The sequence below is a fragment of the Myotis daubentonii genome, chromosome 11, assembly GCF_963259705.1.
Source record: "Myotis daubentonii chromosome 11, mMyoDau2.1, whole genome shotgun sequence".
Classification (NCBI taxonomy): Eukaryota; Metazoa; Chordata; class Mammalia; order Chiroptera; family Vespertilionidae; genus Myotis; species Myotis daubentonii.
The window spans coordinates 58,402,887-58,416,703 of NC_081850.1; positions in this window are offsets into that span (position 1 = coordinate 58,402,887).

Consider the following 13,817-nt stretch of genomic DNA (forward strand, 5'->3'; position numbering starts at 1 on the left):
CTACTAGGTCCACCACATAGATCAAACACACAGCCTGCGGACCGCATGCAGCCCACAAGGATTATGTTTGCGGCCCAGCCGATAGAACGGTACGTAAGAAATGTTGTAATAAAAATTTCATAACTTAATTTTTACAATATCCTGTTATACATAATTATTAATAACGAACTACAACGTTCGCTAATGACTGATGACTATAATCATGTTGCATTCATTTCCCTTACTTACCTTATACACAGGCACACCATTTCTCTACACTAATACTAGCAGTGACTATTTTAGCAGCTGATTGCCAAGTCTTTAGTCTTGAACTGACTTGTTTGGTGTGCACAACAGGAAATATTTTGCTTTTGGAGAACACAAAAAATAGGTTTATTTGCATTATGCTTATTTGTGCAGTTATTCAGTGTCTGGTAAGTTAACGTTCAAGAAAAAATATTAATTTTTATTAAAATGTTCTATTACTTTGTTAATGATTACTCATTTATTCCAGCCCTTTGTATTCAGCATGTCTCTATGGAAATAAACCTACATTTCTATGAAAATTGAAGCTTTTGTTTTTTTGTGGCCCACTTAAAGTCAAACCTTGTTTCTTTGGCCAATGTTACTAATAGCCTTTGAGTATGACATGCTTGACATAGATGGATCTTCTGGTATTGAAAGACAATTCTGATCACAAGCATGCACCCTTCAATGGTGCCTGCCAGAGGCTGTGAATTCCAGCATGGGCTTCTCCAGGCCCTTATCAAAGAAGCTTTAGTTCTACATGTGGCAAAATATGTCCTCTTTTCAGCAACATGGCCCAAAAGCATGCAATAGGGACAGGAGCCATGGTAAGCCTTTCTGGACAAGGGCTTTAATAAGTCCAGTCACTGAACCTTCAAGATCTGCCCTGAATATAGCAAGTCAAAAAGTTTGAATCCTGCTGCTTCTATCGATCAATCCCACCAGCTTCTCTGAGAATTCTAAGACCTTTAAACTTCTGACCTTATTCTTTTTAGTACAGTAAAACTAAACTGTTTTACAAAAACAAAAACAAAATCTACTTGCTTGTTCAGCATGGAATGATATTGAAATAGTCTATAAATTCAAACTCTCCATGTAAAAGCAAAAACTACTGTAAATTGGTATAGCACTATGGAAGACAGTATGGAGGTTCCTCAAAAAATTAAAAATACAACTACCATATGACCCAGAAATTCCACTTCTGGGTATTTATCTGAAGAAATCCAATACTAATTTGAAAAGATATATGCAGCCCTATGTTCATTGCTGTATTATTTACAATAGCCAAGATATGGAATCAACTTAACTGTCCATAGATAGACAAATAGATAAAGATGTGGTACATAGATGCAATGCAATATTACTCAGGCATAACAAAGGATGAAATCTTGCCATTTGCAACAACATGGATGGACCTAGAAGGTATTATGGTAGATGAAATAAATCAGACAGAGAAAGTCAAATCCCATGTGGTTTCATGTATATGTGGAATTAAAAATAATTAATAAAATAGAAAGAAACTCATAGGTACAGAAAATAAACTGATGGTTGCCAGAGGGGAGAGGGTTTAGGGGATTGGGTAAAAAAGGTGAAGGAATTAAGAAGCTAAAATTGGAAGTTATAAAATAGTCATGGGATGTAAAGGACAGTATAGGGGGATATAGCCGATAATACTGTACTAACTACGTATGGTGTCAGGTGGGTACTAGAGTTACTGGGGGATCACTTTGTAAGTTATATAAATGTCTACTCACTATGTTGTAGACCCCAAACTAATATAATATTGTCTGTTTAATTGAAAATAATAAATATATAAAAATAAATAAAAGCACTTATTTTCAGTACAAGTAATTTCAGGAGTTCTGAGAAGGGAGAGAATACTGATGTCAGGTATATTATAAAAAAAAGTGTGCCATTTTAGGAAGAATGATTTCAAAATGTGAGATGAATAGGTTACAACAGGCAGAGGAAAAAGCAACTGCAAAGGAATGAACTAGTACCATACTAATAATCAGAGAACATAATCTGACAAATATAAGTGTGACTATAGTGGAAACTGAACTATATAATAAAGCTTGAATTTTAAAGTTAATGGAAGATGGGTTACAATATATACTAAGACTGCTGAAGAGAAAAATTGGACTAAGAGGACTTAAACATGTTGATTAGAAAAGGAAATTAGGGTATTTTCTGAAGTCCCAATAAAAAATGAAACTTATCGATGTCTTTCAAGGGAGGTCACTAGAGTTTTGAGAATGATAAAATATGAACAGTAACTATTTGGGGAATGGATAGGATGGGGTTAAGCTATACAGTTGGGATAAATCATACTCTACTTAACTGAAAATGGAAAGATAAAAATGTGAGTCATGGAACAAAAATAATTAGGCAAAAGCAATAATTAAATGATCAGACATAATTGCTAATAATTTGTTATGACATGATGCATTATACCAGACTGCTTTATCAACAGTGGCAAGACCTCAAAACACCCAAATCTCAGTAGAGTCAATAGGCTTCTTTGGTTCAAAATAAAAATGTTCCTTGGTTATTTTGTCTGACTACCTTGAGTTAATAATCAAATAAAAGTGAAAATCTAGGTTAATCTATTGCCAACATTTGGAGTTGAGAGACCTATCCCTGGTTGTATAAGGGATTAACAAATATAATGTTGAACCCTGGCAGGGTGCCTCAGTTGGTTGGAATGTTGTCCCATTCACCAAAATGTTGTGGATTCAATTCCTGGTGAGTGCACATGACAAGGTTGTGGGTTTGATCCTTTGTCCAGACCTGGGTGGGGAGGCAGCCCATTGATGTTCTCTGCCACATGGACACCTCTCTCTCTCTCTCTCTCTCTCTCTCTCTCTCTCTCTCTCTCTCTCTCTCCCTCCCTCCCTCCCTCCCTCCCTCCCTCCCTCCCTCCCTCCCTTCCTTTCTCTATAAAAAAATCAATAAAGGATATATGCACCCCCATGTCCAAAGCAGCACAATTTACCATAGCTAAGATTTGGAAACAGCCTAAGTGCCCATCAGCAGATGAGTGGATTAAAAACTGTGGTACATCTACACATGGAATACTACGCTGCTATAAAAAAGATGGAACGTTTACCATTTGGAACAGCATGGATGGAACTGGGCAGCATTATGCTAAGTGAAATAACCAGCCAGAGAAAGATAAATATCATATGATCTCACTCATATGTGGGGTATAATGATCAACATAATCTGATGAACAAAAATGGATCTAGAGATAAGGTGGCACTGAGCAGACCATCCAACCTAAGGGAGAAGGCAGGGAAGAGGGGGGTTAAAGATAAACCAAAGGACTTGTATGCATGCATATTAGCATAACCAATGGACACAGACACTGGGGCAGTGGGGGCTTGCCCTCAGGGGTGGGAGTGGCCAGGGGGCGTTAATCGGGAAAAAGGAGACAAGTAATATTTTAAACAATAAAAAATAAATCAATTAAAAAATTATGTTGAAAGAATGAATGTTAAAGAGATCAGAAAAAAATACTATGTTGACATTAATTTATAAATAAGGAAATGAAATTGTCAAAATTGTTTTAAAGTTCAAAAGCTAATTAAGAAAGGTATAAGAAATAACTGAATTGCCTGAGTAGGAGCTTTGGTCCTTAATTTCTAGATACTGAAATGTTTTGAGATTATGGGACTTTTTTTGTTGCTTTCTTACATGTGTGCCTGTATGTTTTCTGGAAATACAAAATGGGATAATAAAAAGGGTAAAGTTAACCTTAGACTTATTGATAAATAGTGACTACAATAATTTATGGTTTCTAACTCTGCCAGATTTGAAGGGGTTACTATGTATGTAATCTATTCATGGTGATGCTACCAATTAGAAAATAATAAACCAAGGAGCATCACCTAGTAGAACAGGTGAGAACACAGGGCACATACACATGGTAGTTGGCTGATACTTTTTCAGAGGAGAGTCAAGCATTGTGTGTTTGGACTAAACTTCTCAAGCTACTTTTAAACCTGAGAATTTATAATTCCATCTGTCAAGAGCAATATTTGTCTTTTAATACACTAGTGTTCAATTTTTTTCATTCTAAGTGGTTTGCATCTAAGGCTGGGTGCATACATTTAGAAGTCCCCATTTGTTTTAATATTGCATCAATGACAGGGCCTAATCAGACTCTTAATCTAGTGATAAGTGAGAAACCTTTATTCAATGAATTGTAATTGGTCTTAGATTGGTTTCGGTTAGCATTTGTCCCAACAGGCATAGGTAGCTCCTTCATAAGCTCAATTGATGGCGCTGATAGGGCAGTTGGTTTAAGTACTGTATTGATCTTTACACTAATGTGGCTTCTGAAAAGGAAAACATGTGTGTTCAATAATGGATAAGAAAGCAAACTCCTATTCATCTATCATTTCCCAATGAATAAGGTGACTCAGTACTCTCACTGAACAGTGAGCAGAGAAACATAATAACAAATATACAGTTAAGGGACTTAAAAGTAATTAAAGACACAGCGCTGATTTCTCACTAATAATTATATTGCTGTTATCACATTTTTAGGGGAAATAAAGAAAACATAAAAAAACAACGCTTGTAAATAAATTCATTAACTTATTTTAGCAAGCTGTAGAAAATGACCGAAATTTGAATTTTTGAGAATGATTTGCCAAGTCATGTTTCCAGTTTCTTAACTAAAATTCATAGGCAAAACTTTAAAATGAGCATATTCTCATTTAACAATATTTATGTTGCTTTTATAAAAATGACAGATAAATAATTATAGATTATTACATGCTATTCTATAACTTCTTTGAAACTGTTCAACCTCTTTCCACACCCTCTGCCTTGCAAGAAACACAATGAAATCATATCCATTCACTTAACAATTAAGAAATGAGAATAAAAGATTAAAATGTAAGTAAATGGAACACTGAATGTTTAATGATAAGTTAGTGTTGTCATGATCTGAAGTTTAAGGACCACCACTTAGGAATTAGCAGTGTGACTGGACAATTTTCTTACCTGCAGAGTGAGCATTCTGAACTAGATGTTTTTAAAATTCCTTTTGAGATTTAACATTACTTGAAATATCATTTGTCTATAAATTTGTGGACTAGAGATCATATTTTATATAATTCTACATATTTATTTATATAATTCTACACATCTCTCCTCCCCTCATCTTTTATATGAAATGTTGACCTACTTGCGATTCTTTTTAACAAACACCTGCTATACTTATACCTTCTTCTATGTCTTCCTCTTATGCCATCATCTAAGATTATGGTTCACTTCTCTTCATTTACACTGGCATACCTTTAGTTCAAGTTGCTATAAGTAGAAGGAAATGCAGTCTCAGAGGCAATGCATATAAGATGGAGATCACTTTATTTTTCTGATGTATAAGGAACTGTGTTTGAGCCACAATATATCGATATGAAAAACTTGGTTTACATTAGTTCAGTCTGATCCAATAATTTTTTTCTAAGTCAAATCATATATTGTCCAATCCAAAGCCATATTTGAGCCTAAGGAGCACTTATGGTCAATTGCAGTTCATTAGCAGCTAAGAATGGTATGGTTTGAATCTCCCTCTTATCTATTTCTCCCTCTTTTCTTTCTCTTTCTTGCCTTTTGAACCATTGTTGTACCTTGCAATGAAGAGTGGGAGCAGTTTTCCTACATGAACAATGCCATGTTTCCTAGTCCAGGGTTACATAATCACACTTCACGGAGGAATATTCCTGAGCGTATACTAATTGAGTACTCCACCCCACAACCAGGTAGTAAAAAAAAAAATATGTCTGATGGAACATGTCTTTTAACCACCTCTCATTAACAGCATCAATTTGAAATCTACCACCAAAAGTGTGGAATTCATTTATTCCTTTATTCAACCAATATTATTTAAGGCTCTACTGTGGGCAGACATTGTTCTATGTACTGGGCTTATAATAACGAACAAAGAGACAAAATACATGTGCTATACAACAGAGACTATCACAAACTGATAGCAAAAGAGATGGAAAAATATTTTGAGAATTTACCATGTTGTGGAATAGAATGGAGAACCATATATATCTAAAGTCAGAAAAACTAAAATCTAACCAATTCCAGAATTTACTAACCTTCTTCTGATTAAGTAAATTTAATGAACCTATGCTATTTCATTAAAAAGGAACCCAAACTGTGCCCTTAAGTACTTTACATAGTTTTCTGCTTAATAAATGAGATAATACATTATGTATTGTCTAGAAAAATATAGTATAAAATTAAATCATTTATTTTAATTATCATTATTTTTTGTTTGTAATCTAGCATTTATTTTCCTAATCTCTGTGAAACTTTGAATAACTTTTGCCTGTATATTACCTCATATGTGCCCTCCTCTTGAGTGAAAACCATTTCCTACATTTATAACCTAGACCCAGATCTCACATCAATCCCTATTGGCATACAAAAATTTAAAATTTAACCACAAAACGTAAAAGTAAAAAGAAACTAAGTTTACAGTATTCCATCCAATAGAAACACTTAATATAATATTACATCTCAATTATATTTACAGGACAATTTGCTGAAAACAATCTTGTCAGTGAAAAATGAGTCAATAGAGTCTAACTTGTTTTAGCCACAATGAGCTGAGACAGAACAGTTCCTAGCTGAGCGAGAGAGGACAAAGACAGAATCTATCATATTCAGCCAACAAAATCTATTGAGAGAACTGCTCACCTTAATCAGATGTTACAGGACATCATAATTCCACACACTGCCCTTTAAATATTGCATGATTTATTAGCTAATGTGAATAATTAAAACTAACTTTCTATTAATAAAATTGCACCAAGAAATCTTCACTGGTGTCAGGCAAGATTAAGATCCTGTCATGTTTGGTAAGCTTGCCTTATGACTTTATACATTACTTCAGATACTTTTTTGAGAGGTTGAGAATTTTCCATCTCCCTTGAGTTTCTCTCAGGTGTACAATTTCCACTTTTGATACTGAATCTACTTCCTGCCATCGACAAGAATAAGACATCATTTTAGCAGAACCAGTCTAAGTGGCATTTGGATGCGTAAGAAATTAATAGCAAAAACATAGAGCATCATGTATGATCTTTCATTGTTATCTGGCAAAACATCATTCCTTAGCCCTTGTCCATGGTGTTGTAGTACAAGGTCGCCTCTCTTTCACATAGAGGCTGTATTGATTTTTTAAAAAATTATGATTGCCCTAGCCAGTTTGACTCAGTGGATAGAATGTCTGCGTGCAGACTGAAGGGTCCCAGGTTCGATTCTGGCCAAGGGCACATGCCTGGGTTGCAGGCTCGATACCCAGTAAGGGGTGTAGGAGTCAGCCAATCAATGATCCTCTCTCATCATTGATGTTTCTATCTCTCTCTACCTCTTCCTTCCTCTCTGAAATCAATAAAAAAATCATGATTATAATTGAGATTATTAAAGAAACTTCCATTATACAGAAAGAGCATAATATCTGAGAAAACTTTAGCAATGGAGATTAGAGTCGCAATGGAATCTGAAACAATTTTGATAAAAGTACAACCCATGCACAGATTAAAAGAAAAGAGCAGTTTCTAATCTCTCAGAGGAGAAATTCCAGAGAACTATATTGCACAGTGGGATTTACTGTCTAGTTATCACTCTCTCAGTGATTCAATAATCATTCATGGGGCACATGCTGTTTAAAGCACTGTGCTAAGTGATGAGGATAGATAATTAAAAAGCCCTGGTTCTTACACTCAAAGATCACACAGTGTAGTAGACCATGCCAGCTGAATGCAATGTAGTGTAGTGATTGCTATTATAGTGTTCTCCTTCATATATAAATTGCATATAAAGCAAATCAGCAAAAGTTACCCAATAAATCAGAGACTTATAGGCTGGGTTCCACCTTAATTATTTTTGCAGTATTTGTAAAAATGTAGGTACATTGAAAATATAAGTTATTACTAATACAAATTGTTAATAAAAGTGATTTGGAACCAAACTACATGTAAGAAAGATTAGAGATGTCAAATCATATATGCAAAGCTTTGGTTGATTGTGAACTCTGTATTATCTCTAAAAAATACTTACTGTAATGTTCTTCTTGTGTCTATTGAATTTAAAATATTATCTACTCAAACTTGTTCTTTTATAACCCCATGTAAATATAGGGATGAACATTAGAAAATAGCATTGTTCATTTATGTGAGGTAGACTGAATGCGCTTATTTCTATACGAAAATAAGCTACTATGTATTATAAGGTTGACAGTAAACAAGCATATCTCCTGACAAAATACATCTTCTATCCTATAAAATAAAAGCCTAATATGCTAAGTGTCCAGTCATCTGGTTGTCCATTCAACCAATCAAAGTGTAATATGCTAATGATATGCTAAGGCCCCTCAACTGCTTGCTATGACATGCACTGATCACCAGGGGGTAGACAGTTGACTGGTCAACCAGTGCATGCATATAAGCATAACCAATGGACATAAGACACTGGGGGATAGGGGAGGCTAGGGGACTCTCTAGGGCGGGGGGAAAAATGGACACATATGTAATATCCTTTGTAATACTTTAAGCAATAAATAAAAAATAAAAAAAGAAAAGAAAAACAAAAACTTTATTATTACAACTCTAAAATAATTATATGCATATGTAGGCACTTTGAAGATCATGTTTCTGAATTAAAATTTTTGTCTAAAGTTTATAATAGAATTCTTCTTTTTCTTAATAATAAATAGTATTAGCTGATATGGGAAAAGTAAAACCAATAACCAATAACGTGATATTCATAGGAGAAGTATTAGTTATTAAAGTTCTTCTCTATTAGATGTTTCTAAAATGAGAATACATCCACTAGTGGAAAATTTGGATGGAAAAATTCAATATCATAAAGTACTTTTTATATTACATGAATAGAAATGAAAAATATCATTTGCCCTATATTCATGTATGCACATTTACTGGCTTCTTTAAACAGTCCTAACATCTACATAAAACTATCTTCTATTACTTACAAAGCTGCCTGTCCCTTCTCTTCTGGAAATTATATTCTGAACCCTTAATATTATATATACAACTAGAGGCCCGGTGCATGAAATTTGTGCACTGGGTGTGTGTGTGGGGGGAGTGTCCCTCAGCTCAGCCTGCCCCCTCTCACATACTGGGAGCCCTCAGGCGTTGACCCCCATCACCCTCCAATCGCAGGATCGGCCCCTTGCCCAGGCCTGACGTCTCTGACAGAGGCGTCAGGCCTGGGCAGGGGACCCTCATTTTCCCCCATCACTGGTTCTGGCCCCAGCCCAGGCCTGATGCCTCTGGCCCAGGTATCAGGCCTGGGCAGGGGACCCCCAGACCCCTCCGATTGCTGGCTCTGCCCCTTGCCCAGGCCTGATGCCTCGGCCAGAGGCGTAGACCCCCATCACCCTCCGATCGCCTGATCAGCCCCTTGCCCAGGCCTGACGCCTCCGCCAGAGGGGTCAGGCTTGGACAGGGGACCCCCATTTCCCCGGATCACTGGCTCTGGCCCCCGCCCAGGCCTGAGGCCTCTGGCCCAGGAATCATGCCTGGGCAGGAGATCCCCATCTCCCTCGGATCGCTTGCTCCACGCCCCGCGCAAGCCTGATGCCTCTGACCCAGGCTTCAGGCCTGGGCAAGGGGACCATCATATCCCCCCAATCCCTGGCTCCGCCCCCCACCCAGGCCCGATGCCTCGGCCAGAGGAGTTGACCCTCATCACCCTCCGATCACCAATCACTGGATCGGCCCCTTGACCAGGCCTGAGGCCTCTGGCAGAGGCGTCAGGCCTGGGCAGGGGACCCCTAGCTCCCCGCGGTTGCAGGCTCCGCCCCTGCCCAGGCCTAACGCCTCTGGCCTAGGCATCCGGCAGAGGCCTAGGCGTCCGGCTCGGGCAGCGGGGACCTGCAGCTGCAGCAGCCCCGTGATCCTGGGCTTCGCTTTAGGCCCAGGCAAGGGACCCCTAGCTCCCGGGACTGCCAGCTTCGACCGTGCCCAGCTCCCATCACTGGCTCCACCCCTACTTCCTGCTATCACTGGCCAGGGCGGAAAAGGCACCTGATTCTCCGATCATGGCTGGGGGGGCAGGGCAAAGGTGGCCCTCCAGCTCTTAGCTCCCCCCTGGGTTTCCAATCACTGTCAGTGGCAGGGGGCTTCTTCCTGCTTTCCCTTTTGCCTCCCTGCATTGTGCCTACATATGCAAATTAACCGCCATCTTGTTGGCAGTTAACAGCCAATCTTAGTTGGCAGTTAATTTGCATATAGCCCTGATTAGCCAATGAAAAGGGTAGCGCCGTACGCCAATTACCATTTTTCTCTTTTATTAGTGTAGATAGGTGTGTGTGTGTGTATTTGTCCCCTCCTTCCCCACCTTCCATATGCACAATCATGTTGGGTGGCAGGGTGGGCTACCTGAATGAATACAGTTTTTCTTAAAGTATGAGATCTCAAAAATATCCCTTATAGTTAACACAAACGTTGTTACCTGCCAAAAAGCTTTTAGACCAACTACACCAGAAATTCTCTAGCATGTTGGAATCATGTTTACAAGCTAGTTTGTGTACCTATCCACTGAGCAAACTTTCTGGCACTTAAACATTTTTTTTAATATATTTTATTGTTTTTTTTACAGAGAGGAAGGGAGAGGGATAGAGAGTTAGAAACATCGATGAGAGAGAAACATCGATCAGCTGCCTCCTGGACCACCCCCGCCCCTACCACTGGGGATGTTCCCGCAACCAAGGTACATGCCCTTGACCAGAATTGAATCTGGGACCCTTCAGTCTGCAGGCCAACGCTCTATCCACTGAACCAAACCGGTTAAGGCTTAAACATTTTTTTTGTTTGCTCTGTAACTATCTAAGGACAGAGTTGAAATATAAACATTCACTAGACAGTTATTAAGGCTATAGAGAAAAAATATATCCTAACAACTTGTTTTTCTAGATGGTATAATATGGTTTGTTTGATTCCTTTACTCATTGTCCCTTTTTCATATTTTTTGATAATTAAAATAACTTTAATAAATTAAAACCATATTTTAAATTGCAAAGTAATATGTGCAATAGATATTCCCACCTTTAAACCATGCCCAACATACACTTCTATATAGGTCTTTTAAAATCTACAAAGCATATGTGTTCCTAAAATTACTTTACTATGTAAATCCATTCAATAAAAGCCGTAGAACTTATGGGAAAAAATGGGACTACACAAAAACTTTCTTCAGTGATACATTAAAAATAGATATCTAATAAAATATATACACCTCATAAAAATTTAGCACAACTTTACATGTTTTAAATAGTTACATGACACAGAAAGATTATAATGAGTAAGGCACTTTACCTTGAAAGAGCTGAAGTTTGCTTGGAAAAATGGTTGTTAGAAGTGCTGCAGCCTGTTAGTAATTATGAAATGATGGGAAAAAAGGTATCTGTAATGATATATACTATTATATATAATTGTAACACAAGAAATGAATGTGTGTGACTCTAACATGTGAGGTAAACTGAGGTACGCAGTAGAGTTTCCAGATCTGTGTGAGTGTGTATCTTCATTTTGTTCATTCTTACAAGTTCAATGAAACTGGATGCAGTTCTGCATTCATCTGCCGTTTCTTCTGGTGAAATGACGCATAAGAAAAGATAAAGATAAGATTCACATTATGTTGAAATTGTTTCTTAATATATCAATTGAATTGAAAGAAATTCATGTTTTCAAAATAATCATTATAGTGGAAGTGTGTGTGTGTGTGTGTGTGTGTGTGTGTGTGTGTGTGTGTGTGTTAAATCTATTGGAAATGCTTCTGGAGACAGATACTATCAGACCAACACCTCTATTAAAATAATTAAATATCTGGACATTGCACAGAAGAGACCTATGTAAATTTATTGTAGAGAAAGCAGGCTGACTCACGTGATGAATCCACTCTCAAAGGGGCTATTTTTACATAGAAGTTTCAATTTTTTCCGCTTCTGGCTTGAGGACAGAAACAGTCTTTATGCATGGAATGGCAGGGGGAACATTACAATCTTTCTGATTTAGGAAAGAGGACAAAGTTGCAGACACAGTGGAGATGTAGAGAAATCTTGCAAGAGAAAGAATGATAGAGAAAATTCCCAGATTCTCTTTGGCCCACATATTTGGCTGATACTAGATCCAAGCATGCATAGTTCAATCTTAAAGCAGCTCTGTTAAAGACAAGACTTCTGAACAGTGGAATAATTGAAGTAATGAGAATAGGTGGAGCACAGACTTTAGGACAATGAAACTATTCTGTATAATACTGTAGTGTTAGAGACATTAAATTATACATTTGGCAAAACCCAAAGGACTGTCCAACACAAAGATGAACTAGAATGTAGACTATGGACTTTAATTAATAATAATGTATCAATACTAGTTCAAATATTGTGGTAACAAATATATTATATCAATTCAAGCTGTTAATAATAAAGAAAATTTTGGGGTGGTGGGAGGGAAGGGAGTATATGGGAACTTGCATACTTTCTGCTCAAGGGTTCTATGAACTTTATAAATTTTAAACTGCTCTAAAAATCAAGTCTATTAATTTAAAAAAGATGGGGATGGGGTAAAGATAAATATTACAAAGGCTACTGGTAATGTCTGCTAAAGCTGGGAATCTTGTAAAATTCCCTTTCTAATCTCTTAGAGGAAGAAATGATATTTATGTCTAGAAGTACACAATTTACTTTTACTTAGGCAATAATCAACCTACCACAACTAAAACATTTTGGAATTTACAAAGTGCTTCACTTATGCTAGTGATGATATATATCCCAGGAACTCACTGAGAAATATAGAGTTTGCTTTATGGTTATTCCCAGGGTAGAAAAACGCAGTGCTCTGACAGGCTAATCAGCTTGTCCAAAATACATGGCTAGCAAGGAGCAGAGCTATCTTCTGATTTGCATCCCATGCACTTTCCTCCATATATCATTATGAAGTCACACTTCCCTTTTAAGATTTTCTTGAGGAAAATAAACTAATCACAGAATCCCTCACATGCAGTTAGTGAAGGTAGTACATCAGTATATTAAGAGGACAAGCTCTGGACCACTGGCACAGTTGGCTATTTCAGGTTTGCTCTGAATGGTACAGAAAAAATATATACCACAGAAATATCCTCTGATGCTCCAGGAATTTGCCTTACATTACACCTCTTGGAGAGGCTTAGAATGTTCCCCTTCCTGAATACTGATTCTTAACAAGCTTGAAGTCTGGGACCTGCCAGTACCAATGCCTATTGGTAGTAGTTAGACTTGAGAACTGGCATAGCATTTTCACATTCTGTTTTTAAAAGATGGCAAGATCACATCTCCACATGTCTTGGGCCTGTAAAGTTACCAACACTACAAGGACTACAATGACCACCACATTTGTAGCTTACCACCAGAAGGAAAAAGAAAGACAATGAGTAGCTATGTTCACTCCCTTGTGTTCATGTCTTGCATCTACCCGTGACGCTAACTTGTTTGCTCATTTAATATTAAACCAAACTGAAAGCAGCTTTGAAACTAGGCCAAGTTCTCATATTTACCATCTTAGGAAATGCTTGATCACTTGGTGTTGCTCCATCAGTTTTATTTCAAATCAGAAATCCCTACTATTCACATTTCTGTCCACAGAGCATCAATCAGACTAAATAGCTGTTGAGGTGCGATTGATTATGAATTAGTATTCTACTTCTTGTATGTTTGATGCAGTAAATGGCAGAAGCAAAGGGTGAGTGGAAAATGCCTCTTTCCACTATGCCATGAAAAAAAAAAC